At 37.2% G+C, this 17,565-nt stretch overlaps 1 long non-coding RNA gene across 1 annotated transcript; it reads left to right on the top strand.

The window, feature by feature from the left end:
- Positions 1 to 15,782: 15,782 nt before the first annotated feature.
- LOC130566077 (uncharacterized) lies at positions 15,783 to 16,828 on the top strand. The gene is made up of 3 exons (XR_008964432.1): positions 15,783 to 15,895; positions 16,020 to 16,081; positions 16,292 to 16,828. It is a non-coding gene; the product is annotated as an uncharacterized LOC130566077 (long non-coding RNA).
- Positions 16,829 to 17,565: the final 737 nt, after the last annotated feature.

Here is a 17,565-nt window from a genome sequence, read left to right as displayed (position 1 = left end):
TGACGGGATCAGCTTTGAACAACAAGGCTGCTTAGATCTCCTGTCTGATGTTTATTGAGGGCTGACAAGGATATGAGATATTTTCATTAACAAATGTAAATTAAATCTCCAAGGCCATTTGCAGCAAAAAAAGTCTCAGGCCCACCGCCCAGATGCAATCTGACTGCAGGCAAAGGCGGCCTGACATAGGTGAAAAAAGCGAGGAAATCTGTGAAGTTAACAAGGTGACAAACTGTAGGCTAGGTCTCCTTTTAGCTTCTCTCTTCACTGTCTCGCCTTTATCAGCGGGAGGTCATCTGCAGGGAACCAAAGCTGTAATAATAAATGGCAGACTGCAAACCTACTGCCCATCCTCAATCCTGTTGAGATAAAAAGAGATAACAGAGAAAAGTGCAATTAGGAGAAACACACATCTGTTGATTACAACAAGCGTATTTCAACCTTGTGAACATTGGTGCTGTTGGCAATAACTGATCAAAGCTGAAACAGAGTGCACTTGGAGTTTTCTCCGCATTGCTGATTTTTCACACGAGGATGCTGTGAACATCATTGCTGTCTTGCTTGATCACATATGCTCTTTCAATTGGTAAGTTTGTGCATCTAATTGGATTATTTTTTTCTGCCTTTGCAGCAACTCGTAGTAGCATACAAAACGTTATATTGGGAAGAAATATGTGATGTTCAAGCAAATGCATTGGATTTTAAATTCATACTCAGCATAGGGGACCTGCTGCTAATTGAGAAGTCTCCCAGAATTTGACATGCTTAGAAACAAATACTGCGACTGTATGTGTATCACTGACAAAAAAACTGCTGCGACATCGGCATCAGTAATGCAAACAAAGGGAGCATTTCTGGCGGAGTGATTTTTATTTTTTATTTCACACTGCACTGTTAAAAAAAATCTGTAAAAAATGGTAAAAAGTCTGGCAGCAGAGTTTCCAGACATTTTCTGTAAAATTACAGAAAAAAACTGTTTCACAAAATTACATGAAATAAACTGTAAATATACAGAGCCAATTTTACAGTCAAAATTGGTTAAACTACAGTACAGCACTGTTGATAATTGCCCATTAAACTGTGTAAAAACAGATCAATTATATCAAAATACATTAAAAGGTAACTTCTTTTCAGGTTAATCTCTGTAAATTTAGGAAATTTTAAGTAATTTTATTAAACTTCTCTGTCAATCTACAAAGGAATTTACTTTTAAAAAACATTTTAAATGTATAATAACTAAGAAACTATTAATAAAAACCAAATGTCTGTACATTTACCAGTTATAATAAAGATATATATTATTAAAATACACCAAAAGTAGCTACATTTAAAACCTACTATACTGTTAATTAAAAGTAATTAGGAGTTATTTGAATCTGTAATGAAACTCTCGGGTCACAGGCCTACAATAATTTCCTGTTAAATTCTTTACATGTAAAATAAATACGCAATATTAAAAAACAGAACTTAATTTTGTACCTTCAATGAAACAGAAAAAGACATTCTGGGGAAATGCAATTTTTTTTTTTTTAATGTTCATCTGACAGTGGGAATACAAGCGGAGTATATCAGATTCAGAACATAGCTCTGTACATGCAAGGTATTCGTTACACATCTAGACATTTGAGCAACTTGAGTCATATACTGTAGATTACTTATGCTACCTATAGGTGACTTGGATTGTCAGAGTTTTGGTTTTTTTTATTCTTGTGCATACAGAAAAACGGAAAAACGAAATATCGACTGTTTTTTTCTTTTCCGTTTGTTATATTGAATGGAATAATCAAATGATCAGATGATACACGGACCCGCTAAAGGCGCATTGTTTTCCTCACATTTTCAAAAGGATTGACACGCTACTGCTCACTGCTGTTCTCAGATATGTTTCCCGCGGTGCCTGCCTGGCTACCATAGGAATCCACTGGAGTTTGAAAACTCCCGCTCTGGCTCTGCTGCTCGCACTAGTACCGCCACTCACAGCCGTTACGACGCAAGTGCGCCAAATTTAAATTTGCAGCCTCTGATTGGATGATGGAAGTCTTACACAACTAAAATGTATATGCCCAAAAGGAGAGTTATAAGTTTGATTGCAGATTAATTACAATATTGTTGTTTAAATTAAAAATACTGCCGTACTGTAATATATTACAGAAATTATTACAAATTGTTAAAATACTGTATGTTGTATTAGCTATAGTGAATTGATAACCGTTGCACACGTAAATACTTTATTTTAATATTTAATATGTTAGGCAAAGTTTCAAAAACGTAATAGGATCTAGCAGTTTTACTGCAGTTTTCTATATTTAAGTTGTCAAAATGCAAAGTTGTATATTGTTTAGGTGAGAACAAAAATAAATGTCAAAATAAATTACATTTGTGTCTGTAGAATTACCAGTTGACCTCTAAAATAAGCTAAATACATAATGACCTTCAACTGCATTTAATAACAAAGCAGTTGCAATTTTGCATATTTTTTACATAGAAAATCCATGAATTATTACTTATTACTGTAAAAATACTAAAAATTGCTTTAAAAAAAACATAATATTTCTCTAATTTTAAATTACAGGAAATTAACCATAATTTAATGAGTAGTATTTTTTAGTACAGCAAAAATCCGTAAAATATCAGGCATTAACTTTTTAATGGAAAAAAGGAAAAATTCTGTAAAATAATACAGACCATTATCTGTAAAATTACTTTTTTTTACAGTGTGTAAAATTGTAAAAAAAAAAAACTGTGCCGCCGCCTCTTGATCATGCCCAAACCCCCGACACATGCTCGCTCTCCTCTTTCTCTCTCCTATCTGAAGATGACGTTTCCAAGGTCATGTCTTCTAACCACCCAACTACCTGCCCACTAGATCCCATCCCCACTCATCTCCTCCAGGCCATCTCTCCATCGGTTGTTCCCGCTCTGACCCACATTATCAACTCGTCTCTCACCACTGGTACATTTCCCACAGTCTTCAAAGAGGCCCGTATTACCCCACTACTGAAGAAACCCACTCTTAATACTGCACTGTTAGAGAACTACAGACCGGTATCTCTCCTCCCCTTCATTGATAAAACTATGTAACTAGCTCTCATCCTTTCTCACACAGAACAACCTCCTGGACAGCAACCAGTCTGGTTTCAAGAACGGTCATTCCACTGAGACTGCGCTGCTCTCTGTCATTGAAGCCCTGAAACTGGCAAGAGCCGCCTCTAACTCATCTGTACTTATCCCACTGGATCTATCTGCCGCCTTTGACACCGTTAACCACCACATCCTCCTGTCAACCCTCAAGGCTATGGGTGTCTCTGGAATGGTGCTACAATGGTTCAGGTCTTTCCTCTCAGGTAGGTCATTTAGAGTATCCTGGAGAGGTGAGGTCTCTGAGTCCCAACATCTAGATACAGGGGTGCCTCAGGGCTCAGTGCTTGGACTGTTGCTCTTTTCTGTATACATGACATCCCTAGGCTCTGTCATTCGGAAACATTGCTTTTCCTATCACTGCTATGCAGATGATACACAACTCCACCTGTCATTTCAGCCTGACGATCCGACTGTTTCTGCACGCATTTCAGCATGCCTAGGTGACATTTCGCTCTGGATGAAGGACCATCACCTGCAGCTGAACCTTGCAAAAACAGAACTGCTTGTAATCCTGGCCGACAGAATGATTTATCACAACTTCTCCATTCAACTGGGCTCATCAACCATCACATCTTCCAGAACGGCCAGAAACCTGGGAGTGGTGATCGATGATCAGCTAAACTTCACAGATCAGGTTGCCAGCACCACCCTGTAGATTCATCCTCTACAATATTAGGAAAAAATAGACCTTTCCTATCCGAGCATGCTACGCAAGTCCTAGTCCAGGCTGTTGTTCTGTCCAGACTGGACTACTGCAATGCGCTACTGGCTGGACTTCCAGCTTGCGCAACCAAACCTCTACAGATGATCCAGAATGCAGCGGCAAGAGTGGTCTTCAATGAACCGAAGAGAGCACACGTCACTCCTCTCTTCATTAAGTTACATTGGCTCCCTATAGTCACTCACATCAAATTCAAGACTCTGCTCCTGGCCTACAAGACCACCACTGATTTGGCACCCCTTTATCTTCACTCGCTAATGCAGACTTATGTACCAGCCAGATCCCTACGCTCTGCAAATGAATGACGTCTTGTGGTGCCATCCCAAAAAAGTAAAAAATATCTCTCCCAAAATCTCTGTTCCACATTTGTGGAATGATCTGCCTGCTGCTACAAGATCAGCAGATTCTGTAGGCATCTTTAAGAATCGGCTGAAAACACATCTCTTCCGTCAGCACCTGACCGATCAGTTCTGACTTCTATCTCTTTTCTACTCTTTAAAAATTAAAACCTTAGCTTTGTATACTGCGGTAGGCTATTTGCGACCAGTTTTATTGCACTTATGCTTTTTGTTGTCCTTATGTTGTTCCAATTGCTTCCATTGTTTACCTCATTTGTAAGTCGCTTTGGATAAAAGTGTCTGCTAAATGACTAAATGTAAATGTAAAATTGGATAAAACTTTTTGGGAAATTGGTGAAATGGAAATGTGTTTTTTTTTTTGTATTCAGAATTTGATAGCTGTACCATTCTAATTTAACATCACACATCAAAGAAAGAAACTGCTGCAAAATACATAAAGGTAAAATATTAAAAACATTGCATCCACACTTTAAGGAACAGTTCACCCCAAAAGTCTGTCTTCATTTACTAACCCTCAAGTTGTTCCAAGTCTGTGTAAATTTCTTTGTTGTGATGAACACAGAGAAAGATATTTTGAAGAATGCTTGTAACTATGTATGAATGCTATGTATGACTACCATAGTAGGAACATTTGTTTTATAAATTTCTTTGTTCTGTTGAACACCAAAGAAGATATTTTGAAGAACGTAGAAAAGCAAACAGTTCTGAGGCACTTTTGACTACCGTTGTCTTTTTTCCTATTATGGTAGTCAATTGGGTCCAAGAACTGTTTGGTTACAAGCATTCTTCCAAATATCACCCTCTGTGTTTATCAGAACAAAGACATTTTTACATATTTGAAACAACTTGAGGTTGAATAAATGGTGACAGAATTGTATCTTTGGGTAAACTGACCCTTAAACCAATAGAGAGTTTGTTCAAGTTTGGGTTGATATGGCAGAAAAGATAACCTAGACAGCAGGTACAGTAGCAGATGAACATTATGTGCATATAATGCATATTCTCTGTGGCAACTGGATGATTTTCTTCACTGTGAATGAGAGCTGCCTTAATGATGATGGGTGTGTTATGCATGTACGATTGAGTCACAGTGTCCTGTCAGTGTGACTGATCTGGGTTTAAACTTTAAAAAGTAAAACTTGTGCTCCCTTAGATAAATAAGACAATTCCATCCTATCTACACATTTAAAAGACCAATTAAAGAACCTATCGCTCACTTTACCTCTCATTTTTTTTGGTAACCATCCCATCTGCTACAGAGTGTAGCAGAGAGGAAGCTTAAGCTTTATGGATGATATAGATGGAATAAAATGAGCTGCATAAGATGGTGGTATGCGATGAAAGCTCAGGCAACATCTTTTGTTGGGTGTCGTGCAGCAAATTTCGCAAATGCACAGAGTTGGCACTGACAGCCGGGGTGGCACTGAAAATGTTTGGTAGCCTAACACAGTTCTTTCCATGCACTGGCCTCTTTCAGAAATGTATTCTAATCAAATTCACATTCCCCTGTTCTCTGCACAGACATTTATATTTCAGAGAATAATGGCTCTTTCAGTGGATGTGAATGAATAAAGAAAGATATAGCAAATCAAAAAGAGACAGAGCAGAAGCTTGTTATGAAGGCGGACTGTCACGGCTGGAGGACACGCGTAAATGTGGTTAAAAATCAGAGTAACTGAAATCCTTCTCTTTATGTGTTGCTTCTGTGACATTATTTTGCTGCATTCTGAAGTCCTCAGGAAATAAATTAGATCTCAGATCTTTGGCAGTTACAGTCGCAGCAACATTGTAGTTTCAAACATATTGCAAGCAGCAGAAATTACTAAGAACAGCACAGTGCAGGACTGGACATCTATATTCAGGGTATACAAGATGCTGGGATAGGCTCCGGTCCCCCACAACCCTGAAGAGGAATTGGCTTCAGAGAATGGATGGATAAATCAATGTGCAGGTTTTGTGTCTTCTAAAATCAGATTTTTCCCAATTTTTGGCAACGCAGAGACTGATTTACACGATTTCCATTGACATATGACTATTATTTTCATTGTAAAAAAAAAGAAAATAAAACTGAAATTTGTCTTTAGTTTTTCTTTTATTTCACTTTTTTTCTTTATAACCATATATCAATCACTGTTCAACCGAGTCTGCTCAACGTGCTGTCTGTAGTTCTGAACATGTGAAGTCCACAGTATTACAGAAGCTTTAGCAGCAGTGGTTAATCCAAGCCTTTAGCCTACCGCCAACTGAGTGAAATCGGTTACTCTCTCCATGATTATAGGTCAGATCATTGAACTGTAGTGTCCATCTGTTTCACAAAGTCACAACGCTAAATAAAGACCGACCGACCATACTAAATATTACTAAACTACTGTACATTGATATGTGTGAAAACATGTTTTTGTATAATACGAAAATATGTAAAAAAATATATTTCCTTATTTAAGCTGATAATATCTTACTGTTCACGCTCATTTTATGCAGTTTTTGTCATGACCTCAAATTTGTGAAAACATTTTGTCATTTTTAAAAGCATTTAAATTATACAGGACTATTACATTATCCCTATTTTATCCAGAAAGGTAATATTTCATACTGACAATTAAAAACTTAAACTAGCCCTAACGGCATCAGACATATCAGTTCATCATATTATGAAGGGAAATAATTCTGTGTAACATAATTGAAGTATAAAATAATAGAACACCCAATATGTGGAAAGTCCATAATTAAGGTTTCGAAATCAAACATCAATGGTAATCTTAATTTGAAAACGTAGATAAACTGTCCTGAGCCAGCAATAGCTAAAGTAATATTATTGTATAGTTTAGAATTCATAAAGTTCTATTATGTTAATATGCATAATATCTTTCTCATTTACTCTCCCTGTTTCTGTCCTCTGATGTGCTACCCATGCCAGCACATAGATGCAGCCGCCTGAGCTTTATTTGGACTAAAATGACAGCAAAGCAGAGATGACTGGAGCTGATGTCAGGGAAATGTTGTGTTTCCTGCTGTGAAGCCCAGGCTGTAATTTCAGCCAACTGTGACTAACAAGACATGGCTCCTATCCACGCTGGAACCTACCGATTGATGTTGATATTTTCTTTTTTATACTGTATAGCAAAACAATTTATACGTAAAAGATGCTTATTTACATTTTTGATATACAGTAAGTACACATTTAACATGACTCAAATTACACATGTGATATACCTAAATGGAAAATTTAGAAGTAGCTCCAGTGACAATAGTTTTCATTATAAATGCAGTGTTATGTCCATATGACACATATATCCTTATAACTATGGATGTATGTATACAGTATATACAGTAGTGTCTCTGGGATCTGATATGAAATTGATAACAGTTGGTTTAAGCACTTAAATTATGTTCATTTGAAATGCACTTTTGACGGTCATCTGACAGACCGTCACTGAATATGTTCATGCTAGAACGTTTTTGTTCATCTTTGTTCGCATCAGCGTTCCAAGCTTCTAATCTATGAGACCATAGCACATCTCTTTTCTGCTGTTGTTTTGGAAGAAACAGATCAATAACAATCTCTCAGAAAAAAGACCTGCATGATTAGGACAGCCTGTAGCCACAACTTCAGACAAGACAGCACAAACTGAGCTTTCATGCTGCTCATGTGTTGTCATGAAAAATAAAAAAGATATAATGGATATAGAAAACAATAATGGTATAATCTTGGTAAATTTTTGCAAATTGCATTGCATTGTAATGCATTGAATTTAACTACCAAATGTATTTTGTGTACTTTTAAACTTCCAGCCATCAAATTTTTTTTTTCTCATTAATTAAAGCTTGGAAAGAGACGTATATCTCGGCCGTATACTGCTATAATATCTGGTCATCCAACAGTGTGAAATTATCTTTTGTAATGTGTGGAAATGCACTTGCTCTCCTCTGTTACAACCAATTAAGCGCACATTATCCGCACAAACACAGCACTTGTTGCTCAGCAGTGATAATGTACTTCAGAGGAAAAATGATTTTTAGATGAATGCAGTCACATTATTGTGATAAGTGGACAATTGTTTGATCTCGTTTAAAGAATTTCAAATGGAGATGAGGGTCTGAAATGTACTTAGCACTCGCAGATTTGCATAAACTAAAGTGCAAGATGCCGCATGTTTTTTTATCATTTCATATTGGGACTTCTCTTTCATCGGTAATGGGGAACAAAACCCATTAAGATGTAATATAAATGAAAATATATGAAACCTCTTCACTATACACTTCCTGAAAACAAACATCTTAATGTTTAGTGTAAGAAGAGTGTATAATATTACATATTTAATCATTATATTGCAAGTTACTCTAGCAAGTCATTAGTCTCACATGGAGTATCTTCATGAGTGCAACGAGTATACCCTATTGCTTTATTCTGTTTCTTTACAGACATTTTAATGACTAATGGATGGAAATTAGGAGAACTTCAAACATCTGTCTGGGGAAATGTTTCTTGATCTCTCCATGGCAGAAGAGGAGACTGTAGTCAGTACACTATCATAGCTCCTATAATATTACTTAAGCACTATTACACGTATATATGGGACGCTTTTAGGAGATATAATAATTCTATAAGCAATCAAAAGCAAGTTATCAAAAAAGCTTGATAAATCTGACACTGATTTCAGTCACGTGAGGCAGCCATCACCCATAGAAAGTGAACAGTCATGGAGGATGTTGCCTTGTGGCTTCCCAGGTTTCAATACTGTATCCTTTTATTTGCTTGCCTCTTTGATTCAAAACTTATCATTTAATGCTGAAGCACATTCGCTCTTCAAAAACAGTGCTTGCACATAGCTGAAGCATTAATGTACCATGACAAAAGGGCCATTACTTTCTTTGTACTAAAAATACCATTGTGCTCTTGAGCAATAATGGTCTATACGAGCTTGTCTTTTTCCGTATTATAGGAGTAGCTTATATTATCTAGGATCAGCCTCGTGCAGTTTCCCAAGCAAAGGAAGCAGAGGGAACGGTTCAGTTTCATTTTTTTACATACGAGGAAACTTAAAAAATGAAAGAAGCTCAAAATATATTTTTGCACTCCATATTGTCATTCAGGTGTATCTGCTAAGGTTTAGCCAAGAGAATAGAAATGATTGGGTGGTAGAAATGAACAAAAATTCAGGCGTAATGTCTTGATTAAACATAGCAAGACGCACTTTTCTGCAGTGATTGAATTGATAGGCCACATTGGGGAGGAAGATTAATATTAGGAATGAAAAGATCTTTTGAATGCGTGAGTCACCAAATCAGGGCAGGACCAGTCATTTCACACAACAGTCATTCTCTCAGCGTCTACTCATGCCATGAGATATGGAGTCTTACTCTTATATGATTAAATGAAGTATGACCACCCACCTTATACCAAACCTATTGGCAGACTATTAAAATATTATCAAAAGTGCTTTACTGTATCTAAATACAGTTCCTGTTTCATTAATGTATATTTTGAAGCTTAAGCATAATGTATGCAACAGTTTCTAGTGTTTTGACCTATTGTCAATATTCTCAAACTGTTGATTGTAGACGCAGGACATGCTTTTCCTGACAGAGTTACAAACGTGTGCTTGGCACGTAGAGATGTAGTATGTTGCTGATGTGTGTGTGTGCGTGAGTGCGTGCGTGCGTGTGTTGAACTCTGCTTCACTAATACAAAGAACAGAAGACTAAAATAACCTATTAAGTATTTTGGACTGGTTCTGGCTATAATGAACATGGAGAACCCTTAGTGTTATATCTCTTTTGCCTAGGCTCAACCAAAAATAAAATTGTGTCTACACCACCTCATCAAGGGCTTTTATGAACTGTACAAATTCTGTCACACAAAGAATTATGGTATTATTGTAATTTTATAAAGTGCATGAAAGCTTTTGGCAATTAAGATTACCTGAAGAGCAATATGACTATATTAGAGCTATTCATAGCACATCATTTACATCAAACATATCTAAAATTGACTTTATAATCTCTTACAGCAATGTTTATTTAGCTCTGCCAGTCACTTAATCCAATTAAGTGTTTTTAACCATTACAGTGTCTTAAAATATCTCTAATCTAATTTAATAAAAATCGGTTAATTAGCTGGTAAGCATAGAAGGCTTTTGCGAAAAGCTTATTTCATTGCTGTACTGGCTTTGCTGAAACCCGTTTTTGGTATCTTCACCCCAGATCATTCTCTTTAGCTCCAAAGGGCTTATTTACAGTAAGTATATAGTGTACGATGACTTTCTTTAGAATTATAAAGCAGTCTTTTGCGGTCAGAGATATTTTTATGAGCACCAAGAACAGAGAATAAAGTTGCATGGGACATCTATTTACACATTTAGATTGGAATGACAATACGTTAAGCCTGTTTAATGTAAATACATGTATAGTAAGCAAGACTGTCAACATGCATTCATCAGCAAGACTTTAAATACCTGAGTGAAATAAACCCCAAGAGAATTCACGACTTTATGCTTTTTAATGATATAAATCCCAGTAACATACACCCTACGTATTTCCTTATTTGAGTAAAATAAAATAAGGTATAATAAAGGTAAATTAGAAGGTAAAATAAAGGTATTCGGGTTCAACAAAACAATCAGCAATTTAAAATTTTGTGTAAATTAAAGAATAAGAACATTTACAGATTGTTTATTCAGTGTGTGCCACTGCACTTCTCCACCTCTTACATTCTTTAGAATCGTTCCAAAAAAATGTCACCTTATATTGGTTAATAAATACACTGGTAAATTGCACCAGAATTACTTTGTCTTTATTCTAACCCTCTTCTCTTATTATTACTTCATTTTCCACTCACAAACCTTGGGTAACAACAGCAATTATCCTCATCCCCATTTTGCATTATGAATCGCAGAGGCCTTCAACCATGAAGGAGGAGAATAATGGCCAGTGTCAGTGAGTTCAGCTGGGACCAGGCCATCTGGATGGCAGTCAGGGCCTGGATGGCTAAACTCTGTCAGGATATGTAAGCTTCTACGATCAAGGGGTCACAGAAGCAACTGGTTCACATCCAGACATATCACGTGAATGGCTCGCCATCGCCCTGGGAAGTGGCCCGCATATAATGTAAGATGGATGTTCCAATCTGACAAGGCCAAATACACTGTAAAACATAATTGTCGGTTTAGTTGTTTCAACTTATTTTTATTTGTAGACACAACAATTTTTTATAAATTGTTGAGACAACAAGAAAATGTAAGTTTCTTGGTTCTCAACTAGGGTGAAAGTTGAATTAACGAACAAAATTGTTGTTTAAACTAAAAAATGCTTCTTGAAACAACTGCATCATATTTTCACCGGTTTTTACTGCAAGTATCGCGAGATTGAAGCAGATCAAGGATCTCCTGCACATCTCTCAGTTTCTGGCCTTGGTGACCCTGACAGACATTCTTCTGTCTGCATTAACGGTGAGTTTTTAATTAGTATTATTTCACAATGGTTTTAACTACACTCACCTAAAGGATTATTAGGAACACCTGTTCAATTTCTCATTAATGCAATTATCTAATCAACCAATCACATGGCAGTTGCTTCAATGCATTTAGGGGTGTGGTCCTGGTCAAGACAATCTCCTGAACTCCAAACTGAATGTCAGAATGGGAAAGAAAGGTGATTTAAGCAATTTTGAGCGTGGCATGGTTGTTGGTGCCAGACGGGCCGGTCTGAGTATTTCACAATCTGCTCAGTTACTGGGATTTTCACGCACAACCATTTCTAGGGTTTACAAAGAATGGTGTGAAAAGGGAAAAACATCCAGTATGCGGCAGTCCTGTGGGCGAAAATGCCTTGTTGATGCTAGAGGTCAGAGGAGAATGGGCCGACTGATTCAAGCTGATAGAAGAGCAACTTTGACTGAAATAACCACTCGTTACAACCGAGGTATGCAGCAAAGCATTTGTGAAGCCACAACACGCACAACCTTGAGGCAGATGGGCTACAACAGCAGAAGACCCCACCGGGTACCACTCATCTCCACTACAAATAGGAAAAAGAGGCTACAATTTGCACGAGCTCACCAAAATTGGACAGTTGAAGACTGGAAAAATGTTGCCTGGTCTGATGAGTCTCGATTTCTGTTGAGACATTCAAATGGTAGAGTCAGAATTTGGCGTAAACAGAATGAGAACATGGATCCATCATGCCTTGTTACCACTGTGCAGGCTGGTGGTGGTGGTGTAATGGTGTGGGGGATGTTTTCTTGGCACACTTTAGGCCCCTTAGTGCCAATTGGGCATCGTTTAAATGCCACGGCCTACCTGAGCATTGTTTCTGACCATGTCCATCCCTTTATGACCACCATGTACCCATCCTCTAATGGCTACTTCCAGCAGGATAATGCACCATGTCACAAAGCTCGAATCATTTCAAATTGGTTTCTTGAACATGACAATGAGTTCACTGTACTAGAATGGCCCCCACAGTCACCAGATCTCAACCCGATAGAACATCTTTGGGATGTGGTGGAACGGGAGCTTCGTGCCCTGGATGTGCATCCCACAAATCTCCATCAACTGCAAGATGCTATCCTATCAATATGGGCCAACATTTCTAAAGAATGCTTTCAGCACCTTGTTGAATCAATGCCACGTAGAATTAAGGCAGTTCTGAAGGCGAAAGGGGGTCAAACACCGTATTAGTATGGTGTTCCTAATAATCCTTTAGGTGAGTGTATATTGTAAACTAATCTTACCACCCCGCGCGTTTACTAGGATAGTAGCTTGGCGTGTTTGCTCAGCTCAGTCAGCCAAAATGTTTATGATGGTCAATCAAATCAAAGAAGGCAGGAGTTGCTGTTTACAGAAGTTTGAGGAGATTCTGTTAATGGTAAACAAGTGCAACATACGATGTAATTAGCAACGCATTTAATGTGTTTTACGATAGAAATGTTCAGCAACATCCGTGAATACCCAGTGAAGCATTTAGGGTATATTTTTGACGCAGCTCGTGTAAAGTAATTTGTAATTGTCGCACTATGTCAACCAGAGACGCGACATTGCAACACAGTAGAAAGGGTATGTTTTCCATGTAACGTTAATTTTTTTCGTTTTTTGTCCACAATGACACGCTACAACTTAAATAAAACGCAACGGTTTAAATATAGAATCCATTTTATCTCGTCAGGTGGTGCTGATGAATACAAAGTCCCTGTAGGCAAGCCGTGGCACTAGGCGGCCATGGATTCAAAGTAGTGATGGGAATTATAATTCATTTGAGGGATTCGTTCTTTTTCAGTTCGATCACCAAAATGATTCATTCAGATTCGTTCACTGATTCGTTCAGTGACCATTTCTATAATACACGGCGAAAAAGAGTTGTGTTATGTCAACGTACGTATTAATGGACGTATAAACTGATTACAGGCTTTTTTAAAATGTGTGTCTCTGATCTACTCATTAAATAAATAAAATAAGTCTAAATAAGTGGTTCAGAGATGACCAACGCACAAGGTTTTTCTGCAAAATTAAAAAGTTAATTGTGTGGTCATTTACACATTCATAAATCTGGGATTATGTTAAACGTGAAGTTTATGTATTTTAAATAAACAAGCATGCAAAGTAGCCTACCTGTAACTGCGCTTTGCATCCGCTTTCTGCTGATTGCTGAACGAGACTCACATGCTAAATGACCGACCTACAGTGTACACTCTCGTTCATTTCGTTCATGAACGACTTGTTCCAGTTCGTTCAATTCGTTCACGAACGAGATCTACATCTCTCTCGTTCAGACTCAACAGGGAATTGATCAGTGTGGGCGTATTCGTTCAGTGGAAGATCTAACCAATTACATGTCCGTTCACAGCCGGAACTGGAATGCTATTTGCTGACGTGACGCGAATGAGAGCTAACAAATACTTTTTTGTTTTACAGTTTTTAGAGAAGTGCATGTACACTTCAGAACAATAAATGATACAAAATGCACACAAAACACCTGTGCTTATACAGTACAACAACTGAGTAAACAGGGCTTGACATTGTCCATGCAATAAAAATGACAATGTTAATTTGTCTTTGTTACATTTAACCATCAGCTTGCATTATTTTATTATTTTCGTAAGGATCTTTACATTGTGTCCTTTTCTGTACTTGTTGAACAAGAGACCTCATCTTTCGTTCACGGGTGAGAAGTAACAGCTCGTTCATGTCGTTCACGAACGAGAATCAGCGGGTCCTTTGACTCCTTTCGTTCGTGTACGAACGAGATCTCTCTCGTTCAGACTCAAACACAGGCTCGTTCGTTCAGTGAAGGGCGTATTCGTTCAGCACATTCAACCAATCATATGCTCTGTCAAAGCTCACTCTCGAATGCCATTGGCTCGTGCTCTAGATATTCTTTTAAGCCAAGACGCTCTGTGCTCGAGGGAGAGATTTCAGTGAACGAGAAATATGAGTCATTGCCTTTCGTGAACGAGAACGATTCGTTCACTTGAAAGATTCGTTCAAAATGAACGATTCGTTCATGAACGTAACATCACTAATTCAAAGCCACCGGGCAGCTATTTCACTCATGCAAGGTAAAAGTCCTTGAGTGCGGGTTACAACAAGCATATGTAAGTTAGATTGTATTATTTTGGTTTGATTTGTTTTATCAGTATTGTTTTCCTGCCCTTTCTGACCCATGTATTGCGAGTTACAGATGAATAGCCATTGCTCTTTATCTTGTGTATTGAGGGATACGATAAAAAGCGATTCGGGGTTCTCTCGAAATGTAGGGGAGAGTGATTGTCAGCGTGATGCAATCGTCCCCAACCCCAAACGCCCAAAACCCCATTTTAAACATTTAACATAATGTCTAAATGTAATTTAATCTGTTTCTCGAAAGGTTACATTCACATTTGCTTTCCCTCGCCAGAGCCGTGGAGAGAGAGGGTTCTTACACATTTTGATCTCGCCGCCACGCAGTCACATGATTCATCTCTCAATAGTACCAAAGTGTTAGCCAGCAAATTCGTTGTTGGACCTCAAGTATTTCTAAATTGCTGTATTTGTTTCTGGTCATGAGTAAGTTTTTAGGCTTAAAAAAAGACTTTAGTTAATTATTGTTATTATTATTTTGCAGAAAACCCACTGTTCTATGGATTCTGGATGACAGTTAAATGAAGAGGACATGCAATCTCTGCTCTCGTAGTTCATCAAATCAGTGTATAATAACAAGGCATTATACACCAAAGTCACTACACAACAGGTTGTGTCCCTGACCTTGTTTTTATGCCGACTGAAGGCAAATTGACTTGAAAAATCATTTATTTAGGCAGCATGGGACTTCACAAGATTCATTATCGCTATTAGCCCGTGTCTACACCGGATGCGGTGCGATGCGACAAGAGACAAAGAGACAATAGAACGCATTAGAATCCATTATAATTTTAAATTTTGTCTACACCGGACGTGGCGCAGTGCAAAGCAACAATCCCATTAGAACAAGTCGTGTGCCGCGTCGCGCCATGTCTGGTGTAGAAACGGTGTTACTCTGTCTTTCTCATTTTAATTTTGTAATGGTTTTTGAGTTTGTCATTTTTGTTTTTTAGATTGTTGCTGAATTCAGCCAGCTGATGTCCATTGACCTCATGAGGTCCTTTTATAGTGGCCTAGATGTACATTTGCCAAACAAAATCCTACTGTGGCTTGATGTTAATGTAAGTATTTTTTTGTTAACCAATAAGATTTTTTTATTTGGCATTCACACAATACTCTGTTTAAAATATTTAGTTTTTTGCAATGTTCTTGTGTATTGTGTGTGTTCATTCATTGTCATTTCAGGATCAGAACTGCTTTTTTTGGGCATGTCTAAGGATTCCTCCAGTTTTTTAAAGCTTTGTGAGGTATGTTTAAAAATACATTACAGAGGTCACTCTTTGAAGTAAAGAAGTTGTAGAAATTACATCATAATAGGCACACCTGAAAACTAGTCGCTTTGAATCAAAAATAGGACACTGTCGAGTGTCTGAAAGCGCTTGCCAGCCTGTCTTGCATCAATATCTGAGTGCTTACTAAATTTACTAATTTCTATATTTTTCCTTTTGTATTTTCAGCCAACAGATAAAATTGAAGATTTTCTAAGAGGCATTCACATGGACATTTTGATTGTAAATGAGGAGCTACGCGAAGACGTCTTTCCAAAGGAAATAAATGAAATCTCACCAATTCTTGTAGAATGTCAGGTTCTTACTGATATCTCGGATGTCCCCAAGGCTTTTGGACTCCTGATGGGTTTACTTTATGCTGTGAACATTGACTACCCCAATCACATTAAGTAAGCCTTTGAGGCTATGCAAAACACACAATGAACATTGGTGGAAGCAGCTGGTCTTCATGTGTGCATGGTCTCCGCAACAAGTTGCTACCTAAAAAGTAGCTTTTTTAAGAGAAGCTTCAGGGTTTTTTATACCGTTTGCAAATGTTGTAATGTTGGGTCAAGTTTGTTTTTACACATCTCATGTGAACGAGTTTATTTAAATAGACAAATAGACACAATCTCCTAAGAATATTATACAGTAATTACATGTTGTAATTCATATTTGAATACAGTTTGATGTGCTAGTTTTTCTTCACTGTAAAAAAAACTTACATTTTGAAGTGCAACCAAATTGATTGAGGCAGTTGAAATGGAAAGTAAACAGTAAATTAAGTTTGTTATGTAATATAATAGTAAAATATCAGATTGAAATGACTTGTAAAGTCAGTTTGATTGCAAAAATGTTGTTTTATATTTAAAGTCAAGTAATGTGTGCAATGTATTATTTCCACTTGACATACAATATATAGCGAATTGTTTGTTTGCAACAAATCTATTAAAATGTTAATGGAAAATGTTGTACCGATGAAGTTAACACAATGCACAAATGTTTGTCATCTTAACAAAAAAAAATGTTAGGCAACGGGGTAACAAATGTGCTTAAGTTGACTCAACTCATTGATAAGTTAAAATAACAAATACATTTGTTGTCTGAACTAGAAAATAATACTTAAGTCAACTAGGAAAAATAATTAAAAGGACTCATTTTAAAAGGTTGACTCTACTTTGAAGGTAAGTTAATACAGCAAGAAATTTATTGTCAACTTAACAAAAATATTTAAGGCAGCGCAGCGGGGTAACAAAGTTTTTTTTAGTTGACTCAACAAATTGTTTTTTACAGTGTACATGCTTATGCAACAGTCAGGGTAAATATGAAACTAATAGCTTTGTCTTGTTTTATTTTGTGGGTACAGAAAGACAGAGATCAACCACTAGAGAGGAAAACATGTTCAAAAGAGCAAAGGGGAGTTTAACTTCTTTTGTCTTGTGCATCTCATGAAAACAAAAGCG

Source organism: Triplophysa rosa, linkage group LG1, assembly GCF_024868665.1.
Source record: "Triplophysa rosa linkage group LG1, Trosa_1v2, whole genome shotgun sequence".
Lineage (NCBI taxonomy): Eukaryota > Metazoa > Chordata > Actinopteri > Cypriniformes > Nemacheilidae > Triplophysa > Triplophysa rosa.
This window is presented reverse-complemented; position numbering and strand designations above follow the sequence as displayed.